Source organism: Oncorhynchus kisutch, linkage group LG14 (assembly GCF_002021735.2).
Source record: "Oncorhynchus kisutch isolate 150728-3 linkage group LG14, Okis_V2, whole genome shotgun sequence".
NCBI lineage: Eukaryota > Metazoa > Chordata > Actinopteri > Salmoniformes > Salmonidae > Oncorhynchus > Oncorhynchus kisutch.
Window position 1 is genome coordinate 49,620,363 of NC_034187.2, and position 17,573 is coordinate 49,637,935.

At 42.2% G+C, this 17,573-nt stretch overlaps 1 long non-coding RNA gene and 1 pseudogene across 1 annotated transcript; both read left to right on the plus strand.

Moving 5' to 3' along the window:
• Nucleotides 1-7,018, plus strand: part of LOC109904479 (probable phospholipid-transporting ATPase IIB) — a 55,797-nt pseudogene extending 48,779 nt beyond the window's left edge.
• A 9,408-nt stretch (nt 7,019-16,426) lies between these two features.
• On the plus strand, nt 16,427-17,070 carry LOC116353287 (uncharacterized). The gene is made up of 2 exons (XR_004202625.1): nt 16,427-16,615; nt 17,034-17,070. It is a non-coding gene; the product is annotated as an uncharacterized LOC116353287 (long non-coding RNA).
• The last annotated feature ends 503 nt before the right edge of the window (nt 17,071-17,573 follow it).

Here is a 17,573-nt window from a genome sequence, read left to right on the forward strand (position 1 = left end):
TCACTATTGACTACTTTGTTTTGAAAATGAAGAAACTAGACCCAGTATGAGAAGGTACACCCCTATTATGTCCACAATCAAAGAGCTTAAGCATCTCTGTTAACATTGTTTTGTCCTGGGGCATAAGCCTTATCTCCATATTGCTCTTTTACATGCTATTATTGAACCTGTGGCTGACATGTGGCTCTCTTGTTTCTCACATGTGATGAAGGTAATGATGTCAATATGATCCAGGCAGCAGACTGTGGTATTGGTATTGAAGGAAAGGTTAATAATCCATATTACGCCTCTTACTTTATCCATTTATTATTACATGAAATAGTAAAAACATGATTTTTTTTAAACAAAAATGCAAAACCTGTTACGGGCCCCATATTTAGTCTGATATGGTGTGTGTCCTTCCCTAGAATATGCTCTTATGCTTTTCCCATGCAGGAGGAGAAGCAGGCACCCCTGACTGAAGATTTCTTCATCACTCAGTTTTTAAGCACATTGGTCTGCTGCTCGTGGTCCACGGCAGGAACAGCTACAAGCGCTCAGCAGCCCTGGGCCAGTTTGACAAGCACAGAGGCATTTGTTAATCAGTTAATCAGTATTTACCAGAGGGTTGACAGGATACTCCTGTAGCTTTCTGAGTTAGATTTCCTTAACACAGTTCTAATGATGAATACTAACACACAGGGAAGGGTGCTGAGAAACATAATGGATATTAGGAATGTAACATGTGTTGGCCAGGTGCACAAACTCTTATATCCAAAGGATCCATCCGCACAGTATGGCAGCTTTCCTGAAAGCAATCTGAATGACGTGCAGCATAGTGGCTAAACCACATTTTTATTACTCACTGTTTGTCCAGGCAACACTTCTATTTCATAATTTGTACTATGTGCAAAACTTCAGTCCACTGTCCCCTGACTCTCAGACAGTCCTGTTTCTCGGTAGCTTAGGTTACCAAGAGTCATCCACAGTTACATCCAGACTTTTGTCTGTTCTGTAAATCAATATGTCTGTAATCACTAAGCCATGCAGCGTGTTGAAAAAGATCTTATGTTCCTACTGAAGTGTACCTTCCTGACAGCTTTAGTTTTTTAATTAAAGGCCTAATACCAATGAAAAACAGGCCACGATCGTCAGTTTCAATTTATCATCTAGTTTAACTCTCAGGAATGCACTGTATGTAGACTGTATGGAAAAGGCAATTATGTGATCAGTTATAGGCAATTAAGCTCAATTCACGGAGCGTTATGATTAAATGATAGGCTCAACATAGAATAGACGAATGAGTGTCAAGCTACAGTACTCAGAGGGGTTTACCTGGGTGGGTTCGGGATACGCTAGGAGACATTGTGTCTGTTCACCCTCATAAATAATATGATTGAGTCAAACCCCGTGTCTCCAGACTTACTGGACTGTCTGGTGTCTCAATGAATAACAGACTTTCAGTGAGCATTGAAGGGGCAGCAGGTAGGGGAGGGACGTTGGGCCAGTAACCGAAAGGTTGCTGGATCAAATCCCTGTGCCGACAATGTAAAAATCTGTCCTTCTGATTCAGAGGGGTTGGGTTAAATGCGGATGGCACATTTCAGTTAAATGCATTCAGTTGTACAACTGACTAGGTATCCCTCTTTCCCCATTGGGGATCAAAGTAACTTAAAATAAATAAACCAAAATGAAGGCCAAATGTACATATTTCGTCCCCTAAAAGAATAAACCAATTAATTGTATTTTTAGGTCTTATCATCATTAACTAGAAACAAATAGATTTTAGTTGATTACTAGAATACATTCTAGTTGATCCATTCTCTAGTTTCTTTCTCAAGCTGATTAAACAGCTACTCAACCGCTACTACGTCACTAACACTTCTTTGAGGCATCCCCAGGTGGCATCATGATGTACGGTGCACTGCTGTTGTTTGAGTCGGAGCTTGTACACGTGGTGGCTTTCTCCTTCACTGCGCTGATCCTCACCGAGCTGCTCATGGTGGCGCTCAACATTTGTACCTGGCTCATGGTGCTAGCAGAGTTCCTCAGTCTAGGCTGCTACATAGCCTCGCTTGCCTTCCTCAACGAGTACTTAGGTAAGCAAATATTCTTTACCTGAGGAGAAAAACAACGAAATTCGACTTTCTTTATCCCCCCTTATTTTTTTATTATGCTGTTTGCTATTGTGCTCAGAAGTATTGAGGGGAAATAATCATTTTGTTATGTTGCTTTTTGTTATGTCGAAGGCAGGTTTGCCAAACACTTGTAGTAACAATATCACCCTTTGCACTACACTACACTGCAGCTTTTGTGTTTTAGTTTGATGCACTTTGCACTTATGTTTATGAGTTAACCCAATTAAACCTTGGAGGTTTGTGCTTTGCTTTGCTTGTGTCTGCCGTCTTCTGTCTCTCTCCCTCGCTCTCTTTTGTATCTCTCGCTCCCTGTTTTCTCTCTCTCATGCTGGCACTCACCTTGTCTCTTTCTCTCTCGCTTTCTCTCTGCTACTTGTCCTCTCTTTTTCTATTGTACGTGGCCTTGGGACAGGCATAGGCAGGGTGTCCTTTGGAGCTTTTCTGGGTAGCTGTACAGCACTGTGGAAACGCTACCTATCTTCTGTTCCACCTCCTTTTCAACCTTTCCTCTCATCACTGCTTTTGACTATGCTGTGACTGCTGTGACCATACTCTGACCATGTCTTTTGCAGCCCTATTTAATGTGACATATACACAACATGACCAAAAGTATGTGGACACCTGCTTGTCTAACATCTAATTCCAAAAGCATTAATATGGAGATGGTCCCCCATTTGCTGCTATAACTGCCTCAACTCTTCTGAGAAGGCTTTCTACTAGATGTTGGAACATTGCTGCAGAGACTTACATTCAGCCACATGAGCATTAGTGAGGTCGTCACTGATGCTGCCCGTTTAGGCCTGGCTTGCAGTGGGAATTCCAATTGATCCCAAAGATGTTTAATGGAGTTGAGGTCAGGGCTCTGTGCAGGCCAGGCAAGTTCTTCCACACCGATCTTCAACAAACCATTTCTGTATGGACCTCGCTTTGTGCACGGGGGCATTGTCATGCTGAAACAGGAAAGGGCCTTCCCCAAATTGTTGCCACAAAGGAAGCACAGAATCGTCTAGATTGTCATTGTATGCTGTAGTGTTAAGATTTCCCTTGACTGGAACTAATGGGCCAGAGCCATGAAAAACAGCCCCAGACCAAATCAAATCAAAATCAAATCAAATGTATTTATATAGCCCTTCGTACATCAGCTGATATCTCAAAGTGCTGTATAGAAACCCAGCCTAAAACCCCAAACAGCAAGCAATGCAGGTGTAGAAGCACGGTGGCTAGGAAAAACTCCCTAGAAAGGCCAAAACCTAGGAAGAAACCTAGAGAGGTTGGGGTGGCCAGTCCTCTTCTGGCTGTGCCGGGTGGAGATTATAACAGAACATGGCCAAGATGTTCAAATGTTCATAAATGACCAGCATGGTCGTATAATAATAAGGCAGAACAGTTGAAACTGGAGCAGCAGCACAGTCAGATGGACTGGGGACAGCAAGGAGTCATCATGTCAGGTAGTCCTGGGGCATGGTCCTAGGGCTCAGGTCCTCCGAGAGAGAGAGAGAAAAAAAAGAGAGAATTAGAGAGAGCATATGTGGGGTGGCCAGTCCTCTTCTGGCTGTGCCGGGTGGAGATTAAAACAGAACATGGCCAAGATGTTCAAATGTTCATAAATGATCAGCATGTTCGAATAATAAGAAGGCAGAACAGTTGAAACTGGAGCAGCAGCACGGCCAGGTGGACTGGGGACAGCAAGGAGTCATCATGTCAGGTAATCCTGGGGCATGGTCCTAGGGCTCAGGTCCTCCGAGAGAGAGAAGGAGAGAATTAGAGAACGCACACTTAGATTCACATAGGACACCGAATAGGACAGGAGAAGTACTCCAGATATAACAAACTGACCTTAGACCCCCGACACATAAACTACTGCAGCATAAATACTGGAGGCTGAGACAGGAGGGGTCAGGAGACACTGTGGACCCATCCGAGGACACCCCCGGACAGGGCGTGTCCTCGGATGCCCTCCTTCACCAAACTTTATAGTTGGCAATATGCATTCGGGCAGGTAGTGTTCTCCTGGCATCCGCCAAACCCAGATTTGTCCTTCAGCCTGCCAGATGTTGAAGTGTTATTCATCACTCCAGAGAACACATTTCCACTACTCCAGAGTCCAATGGCGGCACGTTTTACACCACTCCAGCCAACGCTTGGCATTGCGCATTGTGATCTTAGGCTTGTGTGTGGCTGCTCGGTCATGGAAACCCATTTCATGAAGCTCCCGATGAACAGTTCTTGTGCTGACCTTGGTAGTTTGGAACTTGGTAGTGAGTGTTGCAATTGAGGACAGACTATTTTTATGCACTTCAGCTCCTGGTGGTCCCGTTCTGTGAGTTTGTGTGGCCTACTACTTAACGGCTGAGCTGTTGTTTCTCCTAGACGTTTCCACTTCACAATAACAGCACTTACAGTTGACCAGGGCAGAAATGTTATGAACCTACTTGTTGGAAATGTGGCATCCTATGATGGTGCCACATTGAAAGTCGCTGAGCTCTCAGTAAGGCCATTCTACCAGTGGTGTAAAGTACTAAAGTAAAAATACTTTATACGACTACTTAAGTAGTTTTGGGGGGTATCTTTACTTTACTATTTATATTTTTTACAACTTTCAATTTACTACATTCCTAAATAAAATAATTTTTACTTCATACATTTAACCTGACACAAAAAAAGTACTCGTTACATATTTAAGGTAAAAAATAGTCCAATTCACTCACTTATCAAGAGAACATCCCTGGTCATCCCTACTGCCTCTGATCTGGCAGACCCACTAAACACAAATGCTTAGTTTGTCAATTTTGTCTGCGTGTTGAGACTGGAGTGCCCCTGGCTATCCGTAAACAATTTACAACAAGAAAATTGTGCTGTCTGGTTTGCTTAATACAAGCAATTTGAAATGACTTTTACTTTTGAAACTTAAGTATTATTTAAAATCAAATACTTTTAGACTTTTGCTCAAGTAGTATTTTACTGTGTGACTTTTACTTGAGTAATTTTTTATTAAGGTATCTTTACTTTTACTCAAGTATGACATTTGGCTACTTTTTCCACTGTGTTCTACTGCCAATGTTTGTCTATGGAGATTTCATGGCTGTGTGCTCGCTTTTATACACTTGTCAGCAGCGGGTATGGCTGAAATAGCTGAGTCCGCTAATTTGAATGGCACACCAGTCTCAATGTCAACAGTGAAGAGGCGACTCCGGTATGCTGGCCTTCTAGGTGGAGTTCCTCTGTCCAGTGTCTGTGTTCTTTTGCCCATCTTCATATGTTATTGTTATTGGCCATTCTGAGATATTGCTTTTTCTTTGCAACTCTGCCTAGAAGGCTAGCATCCCGGAGTCGCCTCTTCACTGTTGACTTTGAGACTGTTGTTTGCGGGTACTATTTAATGAAGCTGCCAGTTGAAGAATTGTGAGGCGTCTGTTTCTCAAACTAGACACTCTAATGTACTTGTCTTCTTGCACAGTTGTGCACCGGGGCCTCCCACTCCTCTTTCTATTCTTGTTAGAGCCAGTTTGCTCTGTTCTGTGAAGGGAGTAGGTCACAGCGTTATACGAGATCTTCAGTATCTTGGCAATTTCTCGCATGGATAGCCTTCATTTCTCAGAACAAGAATAGACTGACGAGTTTCAGAAGAAAATTATTTGTTTCTGGCCATTTTGAGCCTGTAATCGAACGCGCAAATGCTGATGCTCCAGATACTCAACTAGTCTAAAGGAGGCCAGTTTTATTGCTTCTTTAATCAGAACAACAGTTTTCAGCTGTGCAAAGGCTTTTCTAATGATCAATTAGCCTTTTAAATTGATAAACTTGGATTAGCTAACACAATATTCCATTGCAACACAGGAGGGATGGTTGCTGATAATGGTCCTCTGTACACCTATGCAGATATTCCATAAAGAAATCAGACATTTCCAGCTACGACAGTCATTTACAACATTAACAATGTCTACACTGTATTTCTGATCAATTTTCAGTTATTTTGATGGACAAATTCTTTTGCATTTCTTTCAATAACAAGGACATTTCTAAGTGACTCCAAACTTTTGAACGGTATTGTAAGTTATAACAAAATAATGTATATCAACATGTTAGTATCTTTCAGAGGACCATTATCAGCAACCATTGAATGTGCTGATATCTGGACAGATTTCTAACCTGTGTTGTTTTTTCACCCAGACCTGGCCTTCATCACAACGCCAGCCTTCCTGTGGAAGCTGTCAGTGATCCCCGTCGTCAGCTGTCTTCCTCTCTATATCATCAAATACCTGAAGCGCAAGTTCTCACCACCCAGCTACTCTAAGCTGTCCTCATAGCCATTTTAAGCTCTGTCCTACTTACACGCTTCCTCAAATAATTTTTCTTAGTCTCTCTACAATCCTTCTTTTCAGCGCTTCTTTCTGATCCACAGTAAAGCGAAACTAAAGAGGTCAAGGAACCACTAGAAGCAAAAACATGATGAGAAAATGTTCTGAATTTGTCACTGGAATGTGGTAATACTTGAAAAGACTGTGTAAGCACAAAACCAAAAAGGGACTGAGGGAAGATGTAAAAACAGAACAAATTGCCCTTTGATGCACTGGACAGGATCGTTTGGGTCAATTTGCCTTCTGTTTAAAAAAAATTATAAGTCGAAGGCATTCATAAGTAAATGCCTTCCGCATTTAACTTTTTGTATGTTTTTTTTATTACATTGAACATTACTGAGTAGAGATACTAGTATGATGGTTTAATTTGGATTTCTATTTGTGTTGTGATTCCCAAGCACTGTAAATACCAACTTAACATGTACAGCGTTTACTACTGTACCCTGACACTTAACTGTACTTACCTAGGGAAAATTCCATGACTGGAACGAATTGCAAAAATCTCTGAAGCTGGAGACTCACATCTCCCTCACTAGCGTTAAGCACCAGCTGTCAGAGCAGCTTACAGATCACTGCACCTGTACATAGCCCATCTGTAAACAGCCCATCTACCTACCTCATCCCCATACTGGTATTTATTTATTTATTTATTTATTTTGCTCCTTTGCACCCCAGTATCTCTACTTGCAAATTCATCTTCTGCCGATCTACCTTTCCAGTGTTTAATTGCTATATTGTAATTACTTCGCCACCATGGCCTATTTATTTCCTTAACTTACCTCATTTGCACTCACTGTATATTGACTTTTTGTTTTCTTTTGTTCTACTGTATTATTGACTGTGTGTTTTTGTTTATTCCATGTGTAACTCTGTGTTGTTGTATGTGTAAAATTGCTACGCTTTATCTTGGCCAGGTCGCAGTTGCAAATGAGAACTTGTTCTCAACTAGCCTAGCTGGTAAAACATAGTACATTAACCAAAATTAGCTACATTTCCCAAATCATTTGTTCTGGGAACAACACCCAACTGGCTTAGGATGTTCCATCTTTGTACAAGTCCTTTACATTAAGTAAAAGAAGTTGAATATCATATAAACTACCTCATAGTATGAAACCAGCACTCCATAGTTACTTTGATTTCGCCAATTGTGTTCTGTGCATCCTGTTCTTGAGCGGTGTATTATGCCATAGCGCTTTTGTGCCTCATTGTTTTGATTGTTGCGTTTTGATATCGTCTCTCATAAATCCTGATGTCAATCAGAGGATTAGCTAGAGTGTTCTGTCTCTTCTTTGGAAGATCTCCTGGGGCAGCAGTTTGACCACAGGGGATCTACCTTGCTGTAACCACTCACTTCTGACAATGTTTTACAATGACAATACTGTTCTCTCTCAATCACAAACAACCACGGAATATTAAGGCTGTAGTTTTGTAGTCATCCTCTGACAATTACTAATTTGACAGTTTCTTTATTAAGCTCTGATCATGTCTTCTGGGCTTGAGATGAAACTACCTACGGATGCAAAGACAAAGCCTGACAGCGGTTTGTAGGAATAAGTTGTATCATCCTTGTCATGTGTGTTTGCGTTTAGATATAGGTTCCTAATCCAAACACAATTTAATAAATGTATCATCATTCTCCCACATCTCTTTTCCTGATTGTTTTTGTCTGTACAGTAAGTTGAACTCAGGTAAATCATTCCTGAATAATCTGAATAGAAATGTGGCAACCATATGTACTGTACATGGCAATGCTGCATGAGGCAGACATGGCTGTTATGTTTATTTATGAAGGACGAATGGACATGGCTGTGTCACTTTAATAGAAGTTGGTAACTTGATCCCAATCGTCTGACAATGTGTTTTCTGTTGATACTTGTGCTCTGTTTGTATGGTGTTATACGTGTTTAATCTGTTGAGGACTTGCGTTCCATGCCACAGACTGCAATTACTAAAAGTATGACTAATTATGGTATTACCATTGATTAATGCAATAAACTGACATTTTAACAAATAATAGTATCATATGTTGTGATTGCTTAAAAAGGATTCCCCAAAGGCATGCTCAAGGAACTCAAGTAGGTGTTTTATAGTTCAATTAATCTCTTCTGGTTAAATTGTTTCTGATTTGAGTGGTAAATGTTATATCAGAGTTTAGAAAGTACAGTAGCTAGTTTGTCTTTGTTTATAATACTGGTAACCCCCAGTATTGTTTGTATTCATGCAGCGGGAGAATAATTGTTGACCACAAGATGGTGGCAAAGACCTGACACTGAATATTTTATTAATTCAGGTAATAGTTACAAGGGAGAGGAATGAGCCAATTGGAAGCTGGGGATGATGAGGTGGACATTATGATCGGATTGGACACTTCACCAGGACAGCGGGGTTAACACCCCTACTCTTATGACGAGTACCATGGGATCTTTAGTGACCACAGAGAGTTAGGACACCCGTTTAAAGTTCCAGCTGAAGACTGCACCCTACACAGGGTAATGGCCTCAATTGCTGCCCTGGGGCATTGGGATGTATATTTTTAGACCAGAGCAAAGAGTGCCTCCTACTGGCCCTCCAAACCACATCCAGCAGCATCTGCTCTCCCATCCAGGGACCGAGCAGGATCCACCCTGCTTAGCTTCAGCCAGCAGCGGGATGCAGGGTGGTATGCTGAATCTAAGAAGGTTGGTTAAGAATCAAGTCTTGTAGAGTATATTCGTTTGATTACACATTTGAAGTGTTTGCTTCATCCTGCAACGGGCCATTCTAAACCATGGCTTGTGGGATGAAGCAATTGCAAATGAAAATTAGTTCTGCAACTATCTTTGTGGTATGGGCCTATCAGGTTGCCTCATGTTAGTCTGTGGGCTCATCTATTCCTCCTTAGGCACCTCCAGATAATCTGACTAACCTTCATCAATAAGTGCATCGATGATGTCGTCCATACAGTGACCATATGTACATCTCCCAACCAGCAGCCATGGATTACAGGCAACATTCGCACTGAGCTAAAGGCTAGAGCTGACATTTTCAAGGAGCGGGATACGCAAAGTCACTTACCTACATGTACATACTACCTCAATAAGCCTGACTAACCGGTGTCTGTATATAGCCTTGCTACTGTTATTTTCTTTTAATTAGCCTTGCTACTGTTATTTTCTTTTTACTGTTGTTTTATTTCTTTACTTACCTACACACACACACACACACACACCCACACACACACACACTAAAACACACACACACACACACCTTTTTTTCGCACTATTGGTTAGAGCCTGTAAGTAAGCATTTCACTGTAAGGTCTACACCTGTTGTATTCGGTGCACGTGACAAATAAACTTTGATTTTATTTGATTAACCTGGACACATAAGAAATCCCGCTATGCCCTCACGATTCATCAAACAGTCAAAGCGTCAATACAGGACTAAGATTGAGTCCTACTACACCGGTTCTGACGCGTGTAGGATGTGGCAGGGCTTGGAAACTATTACAGACCACAAAGGGAAACCCAGCTGCGAGTTTCCCAGTGGCACGAGCTAAATGCCATTTATGCTCGCTTCGAGGCAAGCAACACTGAAGCATGCATGAGAGCACCAGCTGTTCCGGACGACTGTGTGATCAAGCTCTCCGTAGCCAGCCGATGTGAGTGAGCAAGACCTTAAAACAGGTCAACATTCAACAGGTCAACAAGGCCGCGGGGCCAGACGGATTACCAGGATGTCTACTGGTCAACCTCTCCCTGACAAAGTCTGTAATACGTACATGTTTCAAGCAGACCACCATAGTCCCTGTGCTCAAGAAAGTGAAAGTAGTCTGCCTAAATGACTACCGCCCCGAAGTGCTTTGAAAGGCTGGCCATCGCTCATCATTCCGGAAACCCACTACAATTCGCATACCAACCCAAAAGATCCACAGATGACGCAAACTCAATCGCACTCCACACTGCTCCACACTGCCCACACTGCTTAATGTAAGTCTGGAAAAAGAGTTTACAGTCTAACCAAACACCTAGGTATTTGTAAATGTCCACATATTCTAAGTTAGAACCGCACAGAGTAGTGATGCTGGATGGGCGTTGAGGGTGAGAGCAGCGATCGGTTGAAGAGCATGCATTTAGTTTTACTTGCATTTAAGAGCAGTTGGAGGCCAGGGAAGGAGAGTTGTAAAGGCATTGAAGCTCATCTGGAGGTTAGTTAACACAGTGTCCAAAGAAGGGCCAGAAGTATACAGAATAGTGTCATCTGGTTTGAGGTGGATCAGAGAATCACCAGCAGCAAGAGCGACAACATTGATGTATACAGAGAAAAGAGTCGGCCCGAGAATTGAACACTGTGGCACCCTCTTAAAGACTGCCAGAGTTCCGGACAACAGTCCCTTCGATTTGACACACTGAACTCTGTCTTAGAAGTAATTGGTGAACCAGACGAGGCAGTCATTTAAGAAACCAAGGCGGTTGAGTCTGCTGATAAGAATGTGGTGATTGACAGAGTCGAAAGCCTTGGCCAAATCGATGAATATGGCTGCACAGTACTGTATTTTATCGATGGCGGTTATGATATTGTTTAGTAGTTTGAGCGTGGCTGAGGTGCACCCATGACCAGCTTGGAAACCAGATTGCATAGCGGAGAAGGTACGGTGGGATTCGAAATGGTCGGTGATCTGTTTGTTAACTTGGCTTTCGAAGACCTTAGAAGGGCAGGGTAGGATAGATATAGGTCTGTAACAGTTTGGGTCTAGAGTGTCTCCCCCTTTGAAGAGGGGAATGACCGCGGCAGCTTTCCAATCTTTGGGGATCTCAGACGATACGAAAGAGAGGTTGAACAGGCTAGCAATAGGGCTTGCAACAATTGCGGTGGATAATTTTAGAAAGAGGGTCCAGATTGTCTAGCCCAGCTGATTTATAGGGGTCCAGATGGTGGCCAGGTGGAAAGCATGGCCAGCCGTAGAAAAATGCTTATTGAAATTCTCAATTATCCTCGATTTATAGGTGGTGACAGTGTTTCCTAGCCTCAGTGCAGTGGTCAGCTGGGAGGAGGTGCTCTTATTCTCTATGGACTTTACAGTGTCACAGAACTTTTTGGAGTTTGTGCTGCATGATGCAACTTTCTGTTTGAAAAAGCTAACCTTTGCTTTCCTAACTGCCTGTGTAAATTGGTTCATAACTTCCTGAAAAGTTTCATTTCACTGGGGCTATTCGATGCTAAAGCAGTACGCCACAGGAAGTGTTTGTGCTTGTCAAGGGCAGTCAGGTCTGGAGTGAACCAAGGGCTATATCTGTTCCTGGTTCTAAAACTAAGCTAAGGACCCTGGGACTAAACACCTCCCTCTGCAACTGGATCTTGACTTCCTGATGGTAGTAAGGGTAGGCAACAACACATCTGCCACTCTGATCCTCAACACGGGGGCCCCTCAGGGGTGTGTGCTTAGTCCACTCCAGTACTCCCTTTTCAACCACAACTGCGTGGCCAAGCACACCTCCAACACCATCATTAAGTTTGCTGACCACACAACAACAACGATGAGACAGCCTATAGGGATTTAAGATCACCCATGTGGTGCCAGGACAACAACCTCTCCCTCAACGTGAGCAAGACAAAGGAGATGATCGTGGACTACAGAAAAAGGGGGGCCGAACATGCCCTCATTCACATCGACGGGGCTGTAGTCGAGTGGGTTGAGAGTTTCAAGTTCCTTGGTGTCCACATCACCAACAAACTATCATGGTCTAGTCACACTAAGACATTCATGAAGAAGGCACGAAGGCATCTTTTCCCCTCAGGAGACTGACATTTTTTGCATGTGTCCCCAAATGCTCAAAAAGTTATACAGCCTCACAATCGAGAGCATCATGACCGGTTGCATCACCGCCTGGTATGGCAACTGTTCGTCATCCAAATGTATGGCACTACAGAGGGTAGTGTGTTACGGCCCAGTACATCACTGGGGCCAAGCTTCCTGCCATCCAGGATCTATATACTAGGTGTTGTCAGAGGAAGGCCCCAAAAATTGTCAAAGACTCCAGTCATCCAAGTCATAGACTGTTCTCTCTGCTACCACACGGCAAGCGGTACCGGAGTGCAAAGTCTAGGTCCAAAAGGCTCCAGCTTCTACCCCCAAGCCATAAAACTGCTGAACAATTAATAAAATGGCCACGCAGACTATTTACACTGCTACTACTCAGTGTTTATTATCTATGCATAGTCACTTCACCCCTACCTACATGTACAAATTACCTCGACTAACCTGTACCCCCACACATTGACTCGGTACGGGTATCCCCTGTATATAGCCTCGGTATTGTTATTTTATTGTGTTACTTTTTATTTTGTTTTTTACTTTAGTTTATTTAGTAAATATTTTCCTAACTCTATTTATTGAACTGCATTGTTGGTTAAGGGCTTTTAAATAAGCATTTCACCTGTTGTATTCGACACGTGACAAATAAAATGATTTCTGTTGTGGAAAATGTACACAGGTGGAAAATGTACAGGTGAGTGCCCTATGTCAAAGCTACTGTAAGCCCATTACACTCAATAATAGAGTTACCTTCATTAGAATGAAATAGAAGATCCTACGGAGCATCAGTAATTGGTCAGCACAGACTAAGGGAGCATTTGAGCAATTTATCAAAGAGCTGTAATCAGTGTCAAAATCAGATTTGACAGTAAATTCACGTAATCAATATGTCAGGTCTATTTTCTGTTTGATGGTTGTGAATGAGATAATTTTAAATGCTGCAGGATCATGTATCTATTTGACATTTCTTGACAAAATTATGTTAGCCATCCCTTGGGTGGAACACTAAAACATTTATATCACAGAAATGTTAGCTGTGTGGAAGAACATTTTGTCATTTGTATTTTCTACAACATTTTCAGATTTTTATATGATTTTTATATGAAAGATCTACCATTATGCTATTATGCTACTGTATCTTGTTAATAAATGGCCAAACGGCTTCTCTAGCCTAATTACATTTGACTGGGTTTGTTCTGGAATTCCAGTGCACCCTGTTTAAGTAGGAGTGACCAATGCAAATAAAATGACCAGCCATAATGGCCGGTCTTCTGGTTAAAAGATGTCTCCACAGTATTTCCACTATACTCTGTCCTCAAGGAAGATCTGCAAACACATAATAAAATGCTCACGCATGCTCTGTGTTTAGTGGAGATTGTTTTTGGTGCCACGTTAGCGAACTGTTGGTCAGTGTTGTGTCTGGGCTTCATGCTGGCTTTGGGGCCCATTAGCCCTATAAGCTGAACCCCACTCACTGTGAGTGCTCTCAGCCTTGGGGGAATTGCTGCTTTAGGAAACTCCATCTCCACTGGAGGCCTGCCTTCATTACCTGGCAACTGCCACACACAACAGGAAACAGACTGGGGGACTCTGTTACAACGCCAGAGAAAAAAGGAGCACATTGATGATGGGAGACAGGAAGGCTGAGTGGTAGGGAGGATGGAGTGTGGGTGGTGCACGGCTGGCCCTTAAATGTACACAAAGAGCTAACATAAATGACATGCATATCATTCTCTCCTGGGTCAAAGTAGAGGAGATATTGACATCATCACTACTTGTCCTTGTGGTAGGCATTGACATGTTGAAAGCAACAAGCTGTCTGTTTAAATGACTAGCACACAGCTCAGACATCCATGCATACCCCACAAGACATGCCAACAAGGGTCTCGTCACAGTCCCCAAAATCAGAACACATTTTCAATTGTTGTGAAGAAGGCTTCAGGGCACCCAAGAAAGTCCAGCAAGCACCAGGACCATCTCCTAAAGTTGATTCAGCTGCTGGATCGGGGCACCACCAGTACAGAGCTTGCTCAGGAAGTGAGGCAAATACTTTTGGAGGATGGCCTGGTGTCAAGATGGGCAGGAAAGAAGTCACCTCTCTCCAGGAAAAACATCAGGGACAGACTGATATTCTGCATAAGGTACAGGGATTGGACTGCTGAGGACTGGGGTAAAGTCATTTTCTCTGATGAATCCCCTTTCCGATTGTTTGGGGCATCTGGCAAAAAGCTTGTCTGGAGAAGACAAGGTGAGTACTACCATCGGTTCTGTGTCATGCCAACAGTAAAGCATCCTGAGACTATTCAAGTGTGGGGTTGCTTCTCAGCCAAGGGAGTGGGCACACTCACCATTTTGCCTAAGAACACAGCCATGAATAAAGAATGGTACCAACACATCTTCCGAGAGGAACTTCTCCCAACCATCCAGGAACAGTTTGGTGATGAACAATGCCTTTTCCAGCATGGAGCACCTTGCCATAAGGCAAAAGTGATAACTAAGTGGCTTGGGGAACAAAACATAGATATTTTGGTTCCATGGCTAGGAAACTCCCCAGACCTTAATCCCATTGAGAACTTGTGGTCAATCCTCAAGAGGGTGGGTGGACAAACGAAAACCCACAAATTCTGACAAACTCCAAGCATTGATTAAGTAACAATGGGCTGCCATCAGTCAGGATGTGGCCCAGAAATGAATTGACAGCATGCCAGGGCTGATTGCAGAGGTCTTGAAAAAGGGTCAACACAGCAAATATTGACTTTTTGCATCAACTTCATGTAATTGTCAATAAAAGCCTTTGACACTTATGAAATACTTGTAATTATACTTCAGTATTCCATAGTAACATCTGACACAAATATATAGACACTGAAGCAGCAAACTTTGTGGAAATTAATATTTGTGTCATTCTCAAAACTTTTGGCCACGACTGAACACAGAGCCATTACTACATGGAACTCTATTCCACATTAAGTAACTCAGGCAAGCAGTAAAATTAGATTAACCCCCTCCCCAGATAAAACTACACCTCATGGAACAATGCAGACTGTAAAGAGACACACACAGGCAGATATGTAGTGGTGTAATTGTTACGGTTTCTTCCGTCGAAGGAGAGTCGGATCAAAATGCAGCGTGGTTAATTCGATACATCTTTAAAGAATGATGAAAACGAACAATACAAAACAACAAACGGAATTGTGAAAACCTAATACAGCCTGTCTGGTGAACACTAACACAGAGACAGGGACAATCACCCACAAACACACAGTGAAACCCAGGCTACCTAAATATGGTTCCCAATCAGAGACAACAAGAATCACCTGACTCTGATTGAGAACCTCAGGCAGCCATAGACTATGCTAGACACCCCTACTCAGCCACAATCCCAATACCTACTAAAACCCCAATACAAAAACACAACACAAAATAAACCCATGTCACACCCTGGCCTGACCAAATAAATATATAAACACAAAATACTAAGACCAGGGCGTGACAGTAATGATGGGTTCAACAAGGGTACTTCTTAGTTAGACCCTCAATGATCTCCACAAAATATTCTTCCAAGAACCCATAGGAGGTGGAGTTCATCGAGGAACCTCGTTAGTTGGTGTGGGTACTTGCAGGAAATTCATTTCCCAACTGAAACATTTGGATTTGAAAGGACAGCAGGGGCAGGCACTTAACTGAACAATGTAAAGATCTCCTCAATTTAAGGTAAGGTTTGTCCCTTGTATGATCTACATTATATTGTTTTCTGATGACACCATCTATCTTTTCATATTTGTGCGAAACTTTCTAAAACAGAAAATGGACACAATTCAATGGATATCATTCAACAAAGAGGTAAGAATATGTTGAAGGCTAGCTTTATTGGTGCAGATGACAGAACTGCTCACGTTTGTGTATGTGTCTGCAGGTATAAAGACAAGGAGGCATACAAATTGGTATTGGTATGTAATGCAGATCAGATTTACCATCCTCCTCCCTTACCTCTTCAGTGAATTTACCCTACCGGTCAAAAGTTTTAGAACACCTACTCATTCAAGGGTTTTTCTTTATTTTTTACATTGTAGGATAATAGTGAAGACATCAAAACTATGAAATAACACATGTGCTGCCATCCTGTTAGAAGGTAACAGATTATTTTATTACAATGGTTAAATTGGATTTTCATTGTGTTCAATGGTGTTATTTGCCCCCTAGTGGCGCTTTCTGGTACTTAGAAAGACGACGCAAACAGGAAGTACAGAATTAGTTTTGCACGCAAAGAAGCAGCTACAAACAACGCTACGGTGCAGGTCTTTCGGTTATTTCTTGTCACGCTTCAGCCTTGGAAATATTTGTTTGTAAGTTCGATTCAAGCATTTAGCTAATGATGATAATCTTGTTATTGATAGAGTTGCTTACATATCAATATTGGTTGCATTTACTCACAAATTGCAATGCCTTTAAATGTATGTCGTTAGCTGTATTACTTTGCTCGTGCGTCATGCAAACGAATTGTAAAGTATACAATACTGTAGTTTTGTTACTGTTCCTAGTGTAATATGCTTTGTTATTCTACATAAATGTTTGTACATTAGAGTAATGAAAGGAACCAATTACCATATGAGTAACAATTAGCTATATGGTTTGGCATCATGCCAGATGCATGGTACCTTAGCACGTGCTTTGTATTTATGCAACTTCAAATGTTTAATGTACAGCTACAGTATGTCGGTGTGAATTGAATACTAAAGTATATTCTTTTTCTGTATTTTGCAGTTTCACAACATAAACGTTTTCAATATATTCATTCAAGAAAAGTCACGCCTTGGGAGTTTTATTGAAGACTTAGTTGTTAGCTATCTGTCTAGTTTTGCATGGGAACGCAACTCAAGGACAGAATAGTGAAAAAACATCATCACATCGGGCTCAAGCTCAAAAATAACCACACACGGTGGTTTTGTTTCTACGTTCATCAGCAAACAAAGCCTCTCTTCCTAGGGAAGACCAGGAGTCTATGATGCAACAACCAGAGCCAGGTGTTCAACAGAGAGAGATGGAAGAGCCTCTTCAGCACATTGGGACCAAGTCTCAATCTACAAGATCAAGGTCATCAAAACAGTCAAGCAGATCCTCAACCGCGAGTTCTGCATCCATCAAAGCACGCGCCAAGGCGGACTCAGCACGCGCACAAGTCTCTTATGCTGAGAAGGAAGCTTCTGTGATGAAACAAAAGGCAGAAATAGAGGCCAGCTTGTTGAAGAAAAAAGCTGACCTCGAGGCAAGTTTACATGTTCTCCAAGTTGAGAGAGCAGCTGC